Source organism: Podarcis cretensis (assembly GCF_951804945.1).
Source record: "Podarcis cretensis genome assembly, chromosome: 7".
NCBI classification, from domain to species: Eukaryota; Metazoa; Chordata; class Lepidosauria; order Squamata; family Lacertidae; genus Podarcis; species Podarcis cretensis.
Window position 1 is genome coordinate 11,138,916 of NC_137176.1, and position 19,405 is coordinate 11,158,320.

At 46.8% G+C, this 19,405-nt stretch overlaps 1 long non-coding RNA gene across 2 annotated transcripts in view; it reads right to left on the minus strand.

Annotated features, from left to right (window-relative positions):
- Window positions 1-297: 297 nt before the first annotated feature.
- LOC307220272 overlaps window positions 298-19,405 on the minus strand; it is a 331,896-nt gene continuing 312,788 nt past the window's right edge. The window contains exons 1-3 of one of the 2 annotated variants that reach the window (XR_013840806.1): window positions 4,243-4,990; window positions 2,076-3,853; window positions 298-1,397 (exon numbers count right to left, since the gene is read on the minus strand). This is a non-coding gene — a long non-coding RNA (uncharacterized lncRNA). Of the gene's footprint in view, window positions 1,398-2,075; window positions 4,132-4,242; window positions 4,991-19,405 lie in introns of those variants that run through there. The other variant, XR_013840805.1, reaches the window with a different exon arrangement.

Genomic DNA, 19,405 nt, shown 5'->3' on the forward strand with positions numbered 1-19,405 from the left:
TACCTATTAGATCCATAAATTACCATACAGCATATATTCAGCACAGAAAACAGCGACAATTTGTTGTTGACAAAGGACAGCTGGACATATAAAGGGCCTCACTACCTTCAGTAGCTTAGGGCCTAGTCAAACCTAAATCCAGCCCTGGGTGTAACATGTGAATGTCAGAACAGAAGAATATCCTCACTGGGTCAGGCCAAGAATCCATCTGGTTCAGCACTGATGGGGCAGAGATGGGGGAAATGGTCCCCCTTCAGAAGCTGTTGGACTACAGCTCCTGACCATTGCCTTTTTTAAAAAAAATATTTTTATTCAGTTTTACATTTAACAATTAGAATCACATGTAAATCATAATCAAATACACATAGGATTCTCTGAATCCCTTGCCTTCCCTCCACTCCTTCATGGTTCCCGTAGTTATTCTTTTCCAACTGCATCGTATATTGTTCTCCATGTTTCCTTAACACTCAGTCCTTACCATAGTTCTTGTTACATTGCAAGTGTTTTTAAAATCCTACCAATGTTTTTAATTGTTTACAGTGTTCTTTTAAGTAACTTATAAATTTTCCCCATTCTTTATTAAATTAATCATCTTCTTGGTTTCTAATCTTCCCCGTCACTTATGCCATTTTGGCATAGTCCATCATCTTTGTTAACCATTCTTCTTTGGTAGGTACTTTATCTTCCTTCCATCTCTGGGCCGACAGCATCGGTGCAGCTGTCGTAGCATACATAAACAGTCTTTTCTGTTCCTTTAGTAGTTCTGGACCTAAAATTCCTAATAAGAAAGCTTCTGGTTTTTCCAACAAAGGTTATTTTAAACATTTTCTTCAACTCATTATAAATCATTTCCCAATATGCTTTTGTCATCTTGCACGTCCACCATATATGGTGGAATGTGCCTTCCTTCTCTTTGCACTTCCAGCAAATATTTGTAGCACTTCTATACATTTTTGCTATTTTAGTAGGAGTTAGATACCAAATGAAACATCATTCTCATATAATTCTCCTTCAACGTACAGCATGCGGTACATTTTAAATCTTCCCTCCATAACTTTTCCCATGATGAAAATTGTATATTGTATCCAGTATCACTCCTGACCATTGTCTATGGGAGCTGAAGTCCTGTAACATCTGAAGGGCCACAAGTTCCCTCTCTCTATCTATCCTGGGGTTCTGTGCCCCTTCGTGTGTTATCCTTCACAGAACCATAAACAATTATAAATGGGATTTGTCCCACTGGCCCTTCCCCCTGTTGTCCACAGGTTGGCCATGCCACATCTGTAGAAGGGAACCTGCTGTGTGTAGAGAGTCTTTCCCAGTGATGTGGAGCTCAGTGCAATCAGAATTCCACATCTCAAGGGAATTCTAGACATGTGCAACATGGTCCTCTCAACCTGTAGCCTTATTCGACTTTACCGATTGGTGGGCTCTGCGTTGCTCTCGGACGGGAGGAAGGAAGTCAAATGACACTGAGGGTTGGTTCAAAGAAAGAGTTCTTTATTCCTGCTCTCCGGAGCAGCAGAAAAGCACTTGCGTGGTCAGTCCACAGCAAGTCCAAAGAAATGAGAGATTACATGCAGTATATATATCTTCCAGGCACCCTCTCCCCCCTTCCCCAGGAATCCAGCCACGTCAGCTTGTACACGCAGGTTGACATCACAGATGTTCCTCCTCCGGCACTCTTAACCATAAAAGGGTATTCCTTCCTATACTTTGACCATAAAAGGATCTTCCTGTTCCCACTCTTATCTTGGAGCAAGAGGTCACCATCTCCAAGAACACCCTCTGGCGCTGTTCCCAAACTAGGTCTGTGCGTCTTTTGTGGTCAGGATATAAGATAAGGCACTGACGTGTCTTCCCTGTTCTACTGGTACAGTCAAGGCCATCCTTGCCATCACAAACTGATAAAGGAGAGGGCTCTGAGCACTTGTTTATACAGCCGGGTTTTTGTTTATACATTGACTCAGAGCTCAAGTTAATGGATTTTCGCTAAGGAAAAATAGGGATTTTAGTGCCTATTTCAAACTGCCTGCACAGTCAGTTCTGGGTTTGGGAAACCCATTCCTTCAAACCCAGCATGCAGGACCTCCCTCTCCCACTCTATGCGATTAAGATCTCATGGAGGACAACAAATGAAGTGGGGACATGCATCACTGCTTTGTCCCACAGGCCTAACTATTCTTGCTACTATCTTTAACTACCTTGCGAAGACCATGAATGTAGGTTTGTTGGTGGAGAACCCAACCCTAGGATAAAAATTGAATAGCACAGGAGTCTGTGGCAGAGAGAAGTCCCTAATCAGGAACTGAAGCTGGCAAGTTTGAGGAGGGTGGTAAAGATGCAGAGATTGTCAGACTGGGGAAGAGTCACAAGTGTCCCCCTCTCCCTCCTGCTGAGACAAGCTGCCCTTCTCCATGTCTTCATGTCTCTTCTGGCCAAGGAGAGATTGGCTGCACTCAGGCGCAGTTTCCAATCGCCTTTGCGAAGCCCTGAAGAGGAGAATACATAGACAGGCAGGGAACTTTTGTCTTGGCAACTGAGTCCCACAGGGAATGAGCTTCTCTGCTTATTAGGCCTGACACTCAGCCAAGGCTGTGAAGATCGTGTTTTTGCTAATAAAGAATTAACTCCAACTCTGAACTGTGTGGTTTAATGCCTGGCTTGCTCTGTGACGATCACTTGCATAGTGTTTTTGAGCCACAGTGGTCCTAGGGTGGCAAGTTGCCCACCCCCTGCACTGCCAAGCTGTGTGTGACTACTTCCTTCTTACCTGCTCTATTGTATATTCTCCTATTTTTCTCCTCACAGGGGTGACTTCTGGTCTTGAAGTCCCACTAGGAGAAAATCAGCTGAGGATGAGTTGCTTCTGGGAGAAAAGTTCAGGACTTCTATCCCATCTGCTCAGCCATGTTAAAGCATCCCTCATTAACCAGTTTTATGGAAGATCTCCTGCGATCCATTCTAACATATATGTTTGCTGCTGCCTCATTCTGTTTGCAGAGCTTGCAAAACACTGTCTGCCCCTTTTGCTCCAACTTTTCCCCAAGCTGTTAAAAAATACAAACTATGTTGTTAAACGATACATCAATAATGATAAAGCAAAGTCCAGGCCATGAATACTGCTTTCAACCAAAGCAGATGTCATGCATTTAAAAAACAACAGCACTTTGCAAAAATTTTAAATATGGGACAAACTACAGGAAAACCAGAGCATTTTCTGCTTGTTAAATGGGAAGCATCCTTCAATCACTTGTGCTGAATAAGTCTTTGTATCTCTAGGGGACTTCTAAGATCAAATGTTCTAAAAGTGAAGCGGGATTCTTTCTGTTAATAGCAACATGGCTTGCATGCAGTGATGCCTTTATGCTATGCCAAAAGATTAAAACATGCTAGATGCTTTTTTTAAAAAAACAAAAACCTGGTCTGTATGAGCCACGGTTTCTCTTATTGGTCCACTTGCATTGGAAGGCACATATGGGATGCAGGTTTCTGGAGATCAGAGCATTGACAAGCTATTGGCGATCATAGGCGGCACCTGGTCACGTTCTACCATCCTCTGTAATAAAGTTCCAGATGTCTACAAGTGAATGCAGCTGTTGGCTGAACTCTTCCTTTTCCTAAACTACTCTACAAGTATCATAAGAAAGAATGAACAGAAGAGAATGTAACAGATGGTGTCTGGGAAACCTAGGACCTGGAGAAGAACCTGCAAATGCATTGGGTACTAGTAGACCAGTCCTCTGCTGTCTGCCTTATTTGAATATTAAAATCCCAAGCTCATACTGTGTGGATGGGTGGGGAGAAATCACCATGTTGCAGATTTCAAGCATTTCAAGCACCTGGTGGTCACCTCATTTGCACAGCAACCTTAGTTAAAGGTAAAGGTAAAGGGACCCCTGACCATTAGGTCCAGTCGTGACCGACTCTTGGGTTGCAGCGCTCATCTCGCTTTATTGGCCGAGGGAGCCGGCGTACAGCTTCCAGGTCATGTGGCCAGCATGACTAAGCCGCTTCTGGCAAACCAGAGCAGCGCACGGAAATGCCGTTTACATTCCCACTGGAGCAGTACCTATTTATCTACTTGTACTTTGACGTGCTTTTGAACTGCTAGGTTGGCAGGAGCAGGGACTGAACAACAGGAGCTCACCCCATTGCAGGGATTCGAACTGCTGATCTTCTGATTGGCAGGTCCTAGGCTCTGTGGTTTAACCCACAGTGCCACCCGCATCCCATGGTCACCTGATTTGCACAGCAGCCTTAGTTAGGTTTCCCATATTCTACCTTCCCCAATCTGGACATCCTAATTTCCAGATTATCATTATATTTTACCAATTATACAATTTTACTCTGTGCATAATGGATGGCAAAAGAACTAGTGAAAGGAGTTTAAGTTTTGCCACAGCCAGAAATATCTGCAAAAAAATAATAATGTTTCAGTTCAGTCCTAATTCAACATGAATAATGCCTTTTTCCATTCAAGTGATGACTATACAGGAAAATACTTTTAAATAACTCATTGGAAACTGTTCCCAAAATCTCTGGTATTAACAACGTGAATGGAAATGTGTCAGAATTTAAGCCCAGGAACCATCAAAAGGGCCATCTTGGGTTCTGATTCTAGTTTAGCAATCAAATGATGAAAATCTAATTGTGTGGCAAAATTACACACTGGATGCAACGGAGGATTGGATTGCTCATCTTTCTCCACCTTGTCCTCAGCCAAGTGGCATGGAACAGCTGGCCAGAATTTCTGAGCGCCTTTAATGAAGTGAATAGTTCATTGTTAGTATTTGGTGATTAAATGCAAAAAGACTAATATTCCTGTGTGGATTTGCTGAAAGACAGTTGCCCCAAAAGGCAGGCAAGTCTCAGAAAGTGTCACATGGCTTTACAATCAGCTTATTCAGAAATGCAGAGCAACTCTACTCTTTGAGTAGAGTATGTTCTGCTGTGTTCAATGGCATTTACTCCTAGGTAAAGATGGATTCATGCCACTTCTTCATCAGTTTGCAATTCATGCGTATTTATCCTAATACATGCGTTTTTACGTTATTTTCACATATATACACATTTTAATGCACTTTTCCCTTATATACATGTTTTTTATTAGAGAACTGAATCACAAAATCAGGAGGAGTGCAAATTTTGAAGGGTATTGTCAGAGCTGCCCGAGGTCCCAGCTCACAAAGGACCAACGCCAGTCCGTTGTTATGTACAAAAGTCTGTATTGAAACGCAGTTTCGATTTCAAAGCCGCGGTGTGCAGCCCTACGTCTTAAACCCTAGACCGCTGAAGCTCCGTCTGAATCTCCTCCCCCCAGACACCAGTTTAAGACTCTAGCCTTGCTCCACCTCTTCCTTTGCTCTTTCCTCCTCTGGGTCCGCCTGTCCGCTGGGGTCTTGCCCTTTCTAGACTCTTCTGACGCTGAGTCCCCTGAGTCTTCCCCCTGCCTCCGGCGGGCTTTAGGACCTGGTTCCCAATCCGGGTTACCTGCTGTGCCGCGCGCCTGTACATTCGAACTTGGCGCGCGCGCCCAGCCGGCAACCTTTCTCCTGACCGTTACACTGCTCCTGTCACTGCTTCCCCCTTCGGAGAGGCTAGCTGGACCTGACCTCCCCTCCGTTCCCTCACTCTGTGATGGAGGCGTGGCCAGCCCTGATTCATCTTCTCTCCCTGCTGGAGGAGAAGCTGGTCCTGATACATGGGACTCTTCCCCCCCACTACGCTCTGGTGGAGGAGCTGGTCCTGATCTCTCGCTGCTGCTTTGGGAGTCCCCGCTGGCCCCTTGCTTCTGGTGTGTCCCCCCTGGGACCCCCCTTGCCCTGGCCGTAGGCGCCCCCCTCTGGGAATCTTCTGATTCGCTGGAGAAGCTCATGGAATCTCTCGGGCCACTCTCATACTCCCCTACGCTGCCCTCAGATTCTTCCCCTTCGCACTCCATTTCCTCTCTCCCCTGTGCCTCTGCTCCTGAGCCCCTGACAGGTATGTTTTGGTTGATGCATTGATTTGGAAAGTGCAAATTCATATTTAAAAAGTTACACCCAAAAAATTGCCTTCCATCCTGGCTCCCAAGTAAGTTTGCATGGAATTGCAGTTTTACAGTACAAACCTATGCATTCTGCTCAGAGGTAAGCTCCATTATATTCAATTGGACTTGCTCCCGGTCAGGTGCGTACAGAATAATTGCAGCCTTAGTCCTTCTACTTAAAAAAAAAAACAAAACAACTATTGCAATTATTTAAACATTTTTAACAAACCAACTACAGGATAAATGCTGTTTCCTCTATTTTCTGTTCCTGGCCTCAGAAATCTGTGCAAATGAACTTGTGTCTAATTCAATTGGGTTTGCTGTCAAAAACCTTCTCCAGCATTCTAATGAAATGAATTCCAAACCCTGGAGAGCCACTCCAGGGAAGCATCATGTGATACAAAGCCTTCCAAAGGAAAAAGCTTCAAGCCAGCATCTGGTTGCCAAGGAGTTATTTCCAAGCCACTGTCATCCCCCCAAAATGTTGATACTTACATCTTCTTTCTCACAATATGGTGTTACAAAATGATAAGGAAGAGAAGCAGCCATTATTTCAGTCGCACAGATGACATGCTTCGCATCTATATTTCAGAATCAGGAACTTAGCTAAATTTTCCACTTTTGTGGTGGTTTAATGTGCGCCCACAGGTGGCGCTGTGGGTTAAAGCCTCAGCGCCTAGGGCTTGCCGATCAGAAGGTCGGTGGTTCGAATCCCTGCGGCGGGGTGCGCTCCCGCTGCTCGGTCCCAGCGCCTGCCAACCTAGCAGTTGGAAAGCACCTCCGGGTGCAAGTAGATAAATAGGGACCGCTTACCAGCGGGAAGGTAAACGGCGTTTCCGTGTGCGACTCTGGCTCGCCAGAGCAGCGATGTCACGCTGGCCACGTGACCCGGAAGTGTCTCCGGACAGCGCTGGCCCCTGGCCTCTTAAGTGAGATGGGCGCACAACCCCAGAGTCTGTCAAGACTGGCCCGTACGGGCAGGGGTACCTTTACCTTTACCTTTAATGTGCTTTCTATGCTTGTTGGGCAAGAATGCCCTGGCCCAGCAAGGAAAATCTGTGGACTGCTGATGCAGGTGTGAAACCGGATGTAGCTCACAGGTGTAGCTTATCCATCACTGCCATGGATGCTTTGAATGTGTTTATGAAGATGTCCCTCCCTGTCTGGGGGCACTAGTCATATGCGATGAAGGAATGGCTGAAACTGCATTGGGGGCATAAATGTTTAAAGCTGGGACCATTCCCATTTTCACTTTGTGTTCAGAGACACAATCTACCACGACCCATGAGACAGGGACCTTGTAATGCACAGTGAAAGACTCTTGAAGTTCAGTCTAATTCCTTAAAGGGAGAAGCTCCAGGACCTTCTAAGCCAGAGGATACAACCCTGCAGGAACTCTGTCCCTCTAGCCTCACAAAGGCTACAAAATAAGGTTATAGCCTTTTGATCAGCCAGCCAGCTCCTCCAAAGACTACCATACTTAATGTCTAGTCAGCCTAAATAAGGCTTCCATTAACTTTAGCTCCCTGCAGAGGGAGCATCTACTGTCATTGTCAGTAGGACCTCTTTGAGCTGTTGATTAGCAAGAGAATGGTTGGGCGGGGTGGGGGTGGGGTGGGGGGATGGGATGGGATGGGACACAGAAGAAATTTTCAGCCCATCACTGCCAAAGGATAGCACTGTGAACTGCACAGAGATGGTGAGAAGACCCTATGAGAAAGAGGGATGTACAAGGGGCATATGACAGTGATGGGGGAGGCATGGGGGAAACGACTTCAATGAAGTGGCCAGGAATCAGGTCATATAATATGGTCATGGTTGGAAGTCGGGTCCTCCATCATGGAGGGCACATGTTGCGGTGAGATCACCAGAAACTGCCTCCCTGTTGTGGGGTGGGACCATTTGGATGGCCACAACGCCCCACTGGTTGCCCCTCTGCTGCTGGGGCAGAAATTTGGTCAGTTGAGTTGGCTATTGGCTGCTGAGGGGCTATTTAAGCTGCTGCACGTCGCTGGAGAGTTTCACTTTCTTGTGACGTGCAGTGAATCACCCACCCTCCTCTCCCTATATTTAGCGTTGTTCTTATGGCCTTGCTATGCCTGTCTAGGGAGCATCTGTTTTGGAGCAGGGGCCCGGTAGGAATTTTGCCATTTGGCTGATTGGCTGGTGCCAATTGGTTTTTGCCTACCGTGTAGCAAATCATCACAACTTTGTAAGATTAGCAGTTAGGCATTTGGGTTCAATGTTTTGGGGAGGGGACAAGGTTGGCTGTGCCTGCTGCTAGGGAATTCCATTAAAGCAATTCAGGGGCTCGCCTTGCTTTTGTCCGAACCCTATTAAGGGGCAAGGGCCACTCCAGAGCCCCTGGAAGCATCTGAGGTGAGCTGTGAGATCAAAGTTCTCGCTCCCCCAGTATGTTTTCCCTTACTGACCTCTGGAGGTTCCATTTGTCAGTCCTGTTCCTGCCACTGTGCAGGTTCAGGTCGTCTGGAACCAATGCCTAAGCAATCACTCACATGCTGTAATCCATAAAGTTGTGGCCAAAATTTAATGCCAAAAACCTTAAACTAAAATCTGTGTCTATTGTGTCTTCATTTGGGGGTGGTTTTGGGAGGTCTTCACATGCAAGCAGAGGGGCAAGGCCTTTTAAGGTAAATCATGGGATATTAAAGCCTATGCAGAAAGCAGCATGAGACTTAAGAAGGAGGAGGGTATCCAAATCAGGAGATTTCAGCTTAACAGAGATATTTTGAATGACGGGAGAGGGGAACAGCCAGCAGGTGGGAATGCCAGAAAATACCCAAGGACGATGGGTCGCTTTTTCCAGTTTAGCATTAATTATAGCTGAATTTCACAAGTATCTGCACAGCATACCTGATTCCCATGGTTTCTGAGGAATTTCTTAAGGAGTACATTTCAGATTTAAATCATTTAATCACCTCTCAAAATTCACTGTATTAATAACATTTTTGCTAGCATTTTCAGAACGATGGCATTTGGTTTACTTAATCGCTGTGTGCAAATTGGAGCCTAGTGTTTAGTGAACGGGTTTTTTTCTCCACTGGACACAACTGTTGCCAGGGATCAGGTAGGAGAAGCTGGCAGCTAATGGGCCACGGGCCAGCTCAGTGAGTTAGGAGGGATTCTAGCTCAGATCCTTAGTGCTGTCAGCCAGTATGAAGAGTAGGAAGCATTTAACAGCTTATTGTTGTTGTTGTTTAGTCGTTTAGTCATGTCCGACTCTTCGTGACCCCATGGACCAGAGCACACCAGGCACTCCTGTCTTCCACTGCCTCCTGCAGCTTGGTCAAACACATGCTGGTAGCTTCGAGAACACTGACCAACCATCTCGTCCTCTGTCCTCTTCTCCTTGTGCCCTCCATCTTTCCCAACATCAGGGTCTTTTCCAGGCAGTCTTCTCTTCTCATGAGGTGGCCAAAGTACTGGAGCCTCAGCTTCAGGATCTGTCCTTCCAGTGAGCACTCAGGGCTGATTTCCTTCAGAATGGATCGGTTTGATCTTCTTGCAGTCCATGGGACTCTCAAGAGTCTCCTCCAGCACCATAATTCAAAAGCATCAATTCTTCAGCAATCAGCCTCCTTTATGGTCCAACTCTCACTTCCATACATCACTACTGGGAACACCATGGCTCATGAGAAGAGAAGACTCCCTGATGTTGGGAAAGATGGAGAGCACAAGGAGAAGGGGACGACAGAGGACGAGATGGTTGGACAGTGTTCTCGAAGCTACCAGCATGAGTTTGACCAAAGTGCGGGAGGCAGTGGAAGACAGGAGTGCCTGGCGTGCTCTGGTCCATGGGGTCACGAAGAGTCGGACATGACTAAACGACTAAACAACAACCTACCTCTGTGGACATGCAGAGAGAAGCCACAAAGCATGGCAGGAGGGGGTGGGCATGCGGGGAGAAAATGATCCTTCAGATACCCTGATCAAAAAACATTAAGGGCTTTATAGCTAACAGCTTTATCAGAACCAGCACTTTGAATTGAGTCCAAGCACACACTGGAAGACAGTGGAAATTTTTAAACCCTTGCAGAATATGTTCAGTTTGGCCACTTGCAGTTAACAGCTGCTGCATTCCACATCAACTGAAGTTTCTGAGCAACACATTGCAGTAATCCAACCTGGTTACCAGAGCATGTATAACTGTGGCAAGGCTATCTTTGTAAAGGGCAAAAAACTGATACAGTTCTTACCCAAAGAGCTTACAATCTATATCAGATAGGCAAGACAAAGATGGAGGAGCAGGGCGATCAGATACTGATGCTGAGTAATGGGGAGAATCAGATGGGAGCGCAGAAGCAGGCAAAATGAAGCTGGGGCAGTGAAGTAAAGGCTTGATTTTAAGAAGGAAAGTGGAGAAAATGAAAAATGGAAAGGAAAAGGAACAGGGAAGCTTGACAAAAGGAGAGGGGGAGGATGCTGCTACAAGGGTGAGCATCATAGGAGGAAAGTGACTTCCAGCTGGAGGCTGAATTTGTAAATAAGTAATTGAAGTATCATAAATGGGTAGTTCTGGGATGCCGGTAGTGCTGTGAGTTAAACCACAGAAGGTCGATCAGAAGGTCAGCGGTTCGAATCCCCTCAAGAGGGTGAGCTCCCATTGCTCGGTCCCTGCTTCTGCCAAGCTCGCAGTTCGAAAGCACGTCAAAGTGCAAGTAGATAAATAGGTACCACTCTGGCGGGAAGGTAAACAGCATTTCCGTGTGCTGCTCTGGTTCGCCAGAAGCGGCTTTGTCATGCTGGCCACATGACCTGCAAGCTGTACACCAGCTCCCTTGGCCAATAAAGCGAGATGAGCGTGCAACCTCAGAGTCGTCCACGACTGTACCTAATGGTCAGGGGTCTCTTTACTTTTAAATGGGTAGTTGGTAACATGGCTTACTTTACTTACCAGATTCCCCACCCCCAGAAAGGGTAAATCCAGATTAAAGGGTGGTGGAGGTACAGATTGGCATTTTTATGCCAACGACATTTTGTGGATACTGCAAAAACCTTGCAAGCATGAGGAACCGTGATCACACACGAGGCACCTGTCTGGAAGCACCCAGAGATGCAAATGAGAGACAGAGAGTGAGCTAGAGGGTGTCTGAGAGTAGATAAGCACATGCAGAACCAGAGGAGCAAGGAAAGGTGTCAGAGGAGACATCAGAGAAAATCTAGATCGGGAGCACAGAGGTGGAGAGGTTTAAATCTGGCAGCATGAAGCTTAAACTTGAAGTGATGTATGACAAGGAGCCAGGATAAATATTTAAGAAGTGGGGAGGATGTGATGGTAGCAGAAAGTGAAGTCTTGTTCACAACATAACACCTGGATCTACATTAGTGCCAAGGCCACTTTTAAATAGTCCTGGAGTGGAGAATCTGAGGGGCTCCTTCAGTTCGCGGCAGCTGTGCCTGACCCACCCCAGGCCAAGAGAGCTTTCCTAGCACAGCTGGAAGATCAAGCATCGGATAAATGTAACAGGCAAGGCTACTGGCAATTGGGGAGTAGAGATAAGGGGTGGGTTCAGGCAGAAGAGATGTGTTCTGAGATAAGATTAGAAGCTTTGCTCTTGTTAGAAATAAAGGCCAATTCCAAGCACAATTAAGAACACTGTTGCTGTTTGTGCTATTATGAAATCGCAATAGAGTTTTTCGAGCCACTTATATGAGCTGTCACTCCTCTGTTACAGCTTTATGAGTGTCAGGTCATCAGCATGGTTGGAAACTTTTCTGTACTCCGAAGAAGCAATTTTGACCAAAGTGGAAGAGGAGGAATGACCAATGGGAGGAGAGCAGAGAGAGAAACGCCATGCACAAACGGATACCTGCTTCTGCCCCAGCTGCAACAAAAGATGTCTCTTATGTATCAGTCTCTACAGCCACTGCAGGCACTGTAATTCTCCAATGATTTGACTTCACCTCCAATGGCACACTCTTCCATTGCCTCCCAAGATAGACAGATGCCAATCAACTTCCAAGTTCACAGGCCTTATGCCACTGAATGCCAGTTACTGATACTACTGCCATGTTTGTGGGTTTCCTTGAGCCATCTGGAAGGTCACTATGGGAAACAGGAAGGTGGGGTGGATAAACTTTTGTTCTGAGCCAGCAGAGCACTTCTTCTGTAATTCAAGCATGCCATGGGCCCATGGAACTGAAAGCAGCTAATTGGCTACTTAAGGGAAATAAGGAAAGGTTCAATTGCAGGGAGCAGTCAGACTACTACCACTTCTGAACAAATATATTATTAGGATCTTGACCATGTCAACAAGAACTGCTGGATAATACAGACCTATATTTGCTTCTGCTTCCAGCTGATTGCAAAAATAAAAATGCATTGCTTCAAAAACCCTAATGTGGAAGCAACCATCTGTGAAGTGATTTGATATTATTCTTTACAGAGGTTTGAGGGGCTTTGTTATGGTGCATACCCTCCATGAACTTCTAAAACTAAAATATATTGATTATATGCTTAAGTGATAGGCACTTGACCACCTGAATTTGTTATTAGAAAAACTGATATTGTGAAAGCCACAAACCTTTGTTTAAAAGCGAGTGGGGTTGACTTTCATTTTTCAAGTCCACTAAGGTTATGAGGTATAAAAAGATAAGCATATCAAGAATACAGTATGTTAGAGATACTGTCTTTTTAAAACTTTAATCCTGAACATGTCCAAGATAGGGACCTCATTTCTTTCTGTTTAGTCTTGTTCCCATATCCTTACCATTGAAATGTTCTGCATATGCAAAGAGAAGCAGCTAAACACATTTTGATGCTTGCGGCAAAGGACAAGTTAGAACCCACTCCCCTTACAGGTGCTGACTGGACATTTTAAACATTGGTGCTGAGGAGGTGTCCTCTACTGGGCCTGAAGGCAAGAAGAGAGGTTAGCTTAAGGCGTACAGAATAGTCTGCATAGGACACACACTGTTGTCCAACACCTCTCCACTGCTCTGCAATAATCTGGCACTGGCTGCCTGAGGCAGTTGCCTCACTCTGCCTTTCGGTAGGGCCAGCCCTGAGTTTCAAATCTGGAACTTGAACTGGAGCCATTGGCACTCCCCATGCAATATCACAAATTCCAAGCAGTGTTCTGTGGAGACTATCCAAAGCACAGAGCCACGATGCCAAGATAACGTAAGCCCCAAGCTCAATTTGTCCTGGCTTCCCTGCATGTCCATGTTATAATCCCTCCTTGGAAGAAAGAAGGAACATATCTGGTAGTTTCTGAGTGGCTCGTTTACTGTCCTCTAATTCTTCTGATGTAGCAGTTGCAGGTTCAGTGGTTGCAAATCAATGAATTCACCAAGAGTGGTTCTCTGCTGTCTCACAGCTTTTGTAACTCAGCTAACTTTGCGGCACAGCCGTCAATCAGGCCACTCCACAATGTGATTAATATATTCTGCAGTACTTGTCTCTTGTTTTATTGGTTTCAGCAGGAATGAATTGGCTTTTTGAGAAACAAATAGAGATCCAAACACTTGGATTCAGCCAGCCTGTCTGTGGTTGTAAGTCTGTTCATAAACTGCCATTCAAAGGATTTCTCCCCATACACGCATTAGTCACCTCACCATTGGAAGTATTGGTTTCATGGTCTGGTTACAAAATGTAGCCCCTACAACTCTAGAATATATGGGCAAGAATATGGTCGTGAATCTATGAGTAGGAAAATCACTGGTTTATAAACCATTTTCAGCCACAAACTCATTCAGGGCCAGCTGAATAAATAAATAAGGGAACTTCAAGGATTTACTGAAAGCAAAAAAGGTGCCAACTATTTCACCCAAAGAGGCTTTTCTTCTAAAACATTGGTGGCTGGTTTCCAGTCCACGCTGATTTATTCTTGTCATCATCTTCACCTTGTCCTCCTCAGCACCATCTCTGGTGCTTTCTTCTTTCCCTCTCTGACCATCTAGAGAGTCTTCAGGCCAGCAGCTGTCATAGGACAACAGCTTCCATCATCTATGTCCACTGGTCATGCTGATTTGGGATGACAGGAGCTGTAGTCTAACAACATTTCAAGGGCACCATTTTGGCTACCCTGGATGTAGACTGTGGCCCAATGGCCTAATTACACATGGTTGTCAAAGCGCAAAGAAATGAGAAAGAAAGCGGCAGAAAAAGAGAGAGAAGGAGGTACCTTGTCCACTTTGGGCTCTGGCCCCAAACCCTGCTGGCTTTGGCACTGCCCATCATTGGCATGCAGTCTCTCATAGATCCATCCTGAAGGAATGCAGTCCTCTCTCTGCTGTCTCTGAAGTTCTAGTCCCCCATGTTGCCCCATGAATGGCTCATGTTAGTGAGCCAGCCCAGAATCGGCCAGGCTGTCTTTCAGCCTCAGTCCTCAGCCTCAGTCCTCCACCTACAATTTGGGGCCAAGCATGCTGGGTTGGGGGGATGCGGGTGGCCCTGTGGGTTAAACCACAGAGCCTAGGACTTGCTGATCAGAAGGTCAGCGGTTTGAATCCCCGCGACGGGGGGAGCTCCCGTTGCTCGGTCCCTGCTCCTTCCAACCTAGCAGTTCAAAAGCACGTCAAAGTGCAAGTAGATAAATAGGTAGTACAAGTAGATAAATAGGTACCGCTCCGGCGGGAAGGTAAACGGCATTTCCATGCACTGCTCTGGTTTGCCAGAAGTGGCTTAGTCATGCTGGCCACATGACCGGGAAGCTGTAACAATAAAGCGAGATGAGCGCTGCAACCCCAGAGTCGGCCACAACTGGACCTAACGGTCAGGGGTCCTTTTATGCTGGCTTGGTAAGGGCTTTGAAGTTTCTATTATTCTCATTGCAATCTGAAGAAACCATCAAGAAACTCCACAACAATAAAAAGGCATCCAAGCTAAAAGAGTGCATCAGGTTTCTCCAGGGTAGAAAGTTAGAGCAGCACACTGGTCAGTGTTAGGTGGTTTCCGTCTCCTTGATCTGGGAGGTGAGCAAGGACTTCACCATTAACATCAAGTCTATTAAAGTTGCTTTATTTTGGCTAGATCATGTCAAAGGCCTGGTTCTCGTGGAGGTGAACAACCTGTGTCTGGGTTGTACCACTTCAGCTCGCACTTCATACCTCTGAATGTTTCTCCCTATGTCACAAAATGTCTTGTTCAGAGAATGGCTGCCTATTGCAAGGGTAGGAGAGGCCAGAAGGCCTTTCTGTGCACAGAAACATTTTATACAGAGGTGCATTCCTTCATGTCACAAACGCACACAGTACAAAGTGGTACAGCCACCTACCTGGTTCCCCACCTTCCTGTGAATAGGCCCCAAGGGAACTAAACGTGCAGCAGGTCAACTCAGGGTATATTTTCCTTTTATTCTCTCTCCTGTTTCTCCACCCCTTGAAGGTGTTGAGTGTTGGGAGCTAACGAACTTCGCCTTGTAAAAACCCCCAGTTAATCATGTCAACTTCACTGTAAGCAAGAGAGGAAGGGGCTTCAAAGGGGTCAGCTGAGCCCCCAGGGGACACGGGGCCCAGACGCCAGCGGAGAGATCCTAATCGGGCTTGCAGCGATTGAGGGCTATATTTGCCCAAGGATTTGGGGACAGGCCAAGAGCAGTTCCAAGCAAAAAAAGAGAGAAGCTCGATTCAGACTCCATCTCCCTCAGAGAGTATTGGCTTTTGCCAGGCTCCAGGCACCGCTGCAACGCCGAGGGAAGCTCGCTCAGCCCCAAACCAGAGAGGGAGAGGGAGCGAATGAAGTACAGGAGTAATTTGAGATAATGGCTTTCTAACAGGCTTGGGCAGACCTTGGACACAAGCAAGTGATGTTATCACCCTGCATCAGCATTCCTCTTCAGAAAACAGGGCTAGGTGGTGATGTTGGGGGTGTTTTGGGTTTATCCCTCCCCTTCCACTGCATTCCCTCCCTCCTCGCTCCTTCCGAGGGAAACATTAACATTCCATCCAGGATTGCTAAACAGAATCTTAATTAGCTGATACTCTTGCGCGAGGGTTTTTCTTAACTAATGGTTGCTGTCAGGGTATCTCTCCCTCCCTCCCTCCCTCTCTCTCTCTGTCTCTTCTTTGGGTTCTTTGGGGGATATCGTGTTCTGCTGCAAAGCATGACTGAAATGTAATGTGCAGGCGGGAGAAAAACGGAAAGGGCAGAGAGGGAAAGGGAAGATCTGCAAATCTAAGAGTCGCAGGCCCACTCCCGGCCTGTCTTCTCCGAGAGGCATTGTTGGGAGAGCTAATGAGAGGAGGAGGCGCCGCTACACTTCTCCCGCAAAAGCATGGCGAGGACGTTGTAAACAGGGCTGCTTGCAGGTGGGCTGGGCTGTGGGCACTTAGAATCATGGAGGGATCCCGGGGATCATCTAGCCCAACCCCTTGCAATGCAGGAATCGAGTCCCTGGGTAGGGTGGACTCGAAGGAACCGGGCGCACTGACCCGTTGTGCCTCTAGGGTTGCTCCCTTCCGCCCCAAAGCTCCCCTGCTGGTCTAGACAGAGAGCCGGAGAAAATCCTGCCCAGCTTAAAGACAGCTGAGCTTTCCTTTTCTTTCGGAACTACAGTAGTACCTCGGGTTAAGAACTTAATTCGTTCTGGAGGTCTGTTCTTAACCCGAAACTGTTCTTAACCTGAAGCACCACTTTAGCTAATGGGGCTTCCAGCTGCCGCTGCGCCACCGGAGCACGATTTCTGTTCTCATCCTGAAGCAAAGTTCTTAACCCGAGGTACTATTTCTGAGTCGTCAACAGGCTCATCACAGCTATCTGCCAATCACCCATTCCCACCACCCTTCTGAGTAATACCCCTCCCCACCTTCTCACTATATAGAAGGGTCTGGTGACTTCTGTTTCAGTGTATCTGAAGAAGTGTGCATGCACACGAAAGCTCATACCTAGAACTAACTTAGTTGGTCTTTAAGGTGCTACTGGAAGGAATTTTTTTCTTTTATTTTGTTTTGACTATGGCAGACCAACACGGCTACCTATCTGTAACTGGTACTATTTCTGGGTTAGCGGAGTCTGTAACCTGAAGCATCTGTAACCTGAAGCGTCTATAACCCGAGGTACCACTGTATATATTCTTCTAACCTGATCCTGCCCCCACCCCACCCCCGCAGGCTCCTCTAGGGAGCTCATTTTTCTATAGGTCTATCCAGCACCCTCCCAACTAACGGCGCTTTTACTAACCAGGACTCTACGAGAACTTGGCCCGCTTATTGCCATGACACGAGGGTGTCGGGCCTGTAATAGCGGCGTCCCCTAAGGCACACTTACCTGAGAGTTTCCCACCGCATCAGCCTGGTTAAGGCTGCGCTGCATCGTAGCACCCCCTTGCACCGAACCGGACACGCGCATTATTTAACCCAAGGAAACGGTCTTGTTTTGCAGCAGCGCCTGGTTGCAGTTTGCTTGGCCCACTGGTCTCCTCCACCTGAGTACGCGGACAGCCCAGTTAGTATAGCATGCGACTCTTAATCTCAGGGTGGCAGGTTGGAGCCCCACGTTGGGCAAGAGGGTCGGACTAGATGACCCTCCTGGTCCCTTCCAACGGTGTGGTTCTGTGAAAGCAGGTGGGTGAGAGTTGGGAGACGGAGGGTCCTTTTCTCATGCTGCTTCGGTAGTGAAGTCGCTGAGATAATCTGTGACGCCTCTCCCACGTTTCTTATTGGGGAAAAATAAGTGTTTGTATGATTGAGTTAGTATATATGACACTTTTCTTCTTTTTTAAAAAACCTAAAATTGAAAGGCTAGAGGTAAGCACTATATGGGCACGATCCACTGGGAAGTTTTCTTGCGCGGGTCTCCTTTGGAGTGGCATTGCCCTTCGATTTCGAAGCTCTTAAGGCTGAAGTCCTATATTATCTGAGATTGGGAGTGAGCCCTGGAAGTCCGTGCGCCTTGCTTTTGACAAGGCACGATAGAGTTGCACTAGAAGTGCTCCACGTTAGCTGGACCTTGCCTTGTACTGGCAAATGAAATGCTAAAACGGTGCCCCGTCCGCCTCCCCATTCATTCCAGCAGGAGTTACTCGCTCAAGAAACCCGCCTGCTTGCGCCCTGGGCCTTATTATTCTGCCATTTGAAGCTGGCAGCGCGAGGAGGGAAACAGAAGAGCCTTCACCTGGCAAAAACCCCAAACCCACGGCCTGGTGCCTGACGTTAACCCTAAAGAAGACGGATCCTGTTTCTCGGGAAAGGCCCAGGAATAAGCGCTTCTTTGTCTACCAACCTGCTCTTTGCCGCTACCCAGATTTTGGAATTAAGTCAATTAGGTTAATAATGATTAACATGGATATCACTACATATCTAGAGAAAGTGACGAGGAGGTGCGAGGCAAACTTGTTGTTTTTTTTTTCCTCAGATGAGCTGTTGGAGTGTATTTTGTTGCATTTTTAGTTTCAGGTTGCCAATATTTGTATGTGGATCCGTATTTTTGAGATACGGATCGTTGGACACGATGGATTTGTTTGGCTTCATTGTTCTTCTATAGGCCGCCTTGAACGCGCCCCAAGGCGGAGCACAGAATTGAAAGGCAGCTCAATCCAGCCCCAGTCTGCTCCGAAGTGAGTTCAGTTGGGCTTCGTTTATTATTTAGAATATGATCCTAATACCTGTGTAAGCAAGTCCAAAGACAGCTTTTAAAAGACTGTAAGCTGTTTTGTCCTGGGAGGCGGGTCGGGAGAAACTCTGCGGCGATCAACTGGGGCCCTTTTGGCTGAAGCGCAGACCTCCCTCTCTGCTTGCGTAAAAGACGTCGATTACTCAACAAAGACTTCGCCATAAAACTCGCAGGGCCGGAGGGAGCTGAGCGAAGTGAGACAATAGGGCGAAGTTGGTTGATGTGGCAATAATAATGCTTAGAGAAAGTGGGGTGGGGGTGGGGGAAGCAGACGCACGACTCTCGACCATTTAATTGCTCCTTTTAAACCTGTTATTACAATGTTAACTGGTAAAGTATATATTGCTGCCTTTTATTGCCTTGATGTGACAAATTAAAACATACCCTTCTGAAAAGAGGCTTTCATTGGTGGAGGAAGAGGCAGGGAGAGGCGGGGGGCGACAGAGCTGTCAGGCTGAATTAATGGGGGGGACTTGCATTTTTTTCCCCTTTGCGATTTTGCTGCTATTGCGTTTTTGGGAAGGGGGCGGGAAGAGTCCATCAGCCACAGTCGATTTCTGTTCTCTCTTTTTCTGGCGTCGCGAGGTAGCCTTCGACGCAGTTTATATATAGATCTGTGCAATCTGCATCATCTCTTTATTTATTGACCCGTGCCTTTCCATATATAAAGGCACTGAGTCTTTTCTCTCATTTCTCCTCGCGATTTTGTGCGTTACTCAAGGGCGAACGGCGAATGCCTTTTCGCTCCTGAAGTGAACTGGAGGCGGACGCCCCCAAAGATGTCAAGTGTGAACGTGGCA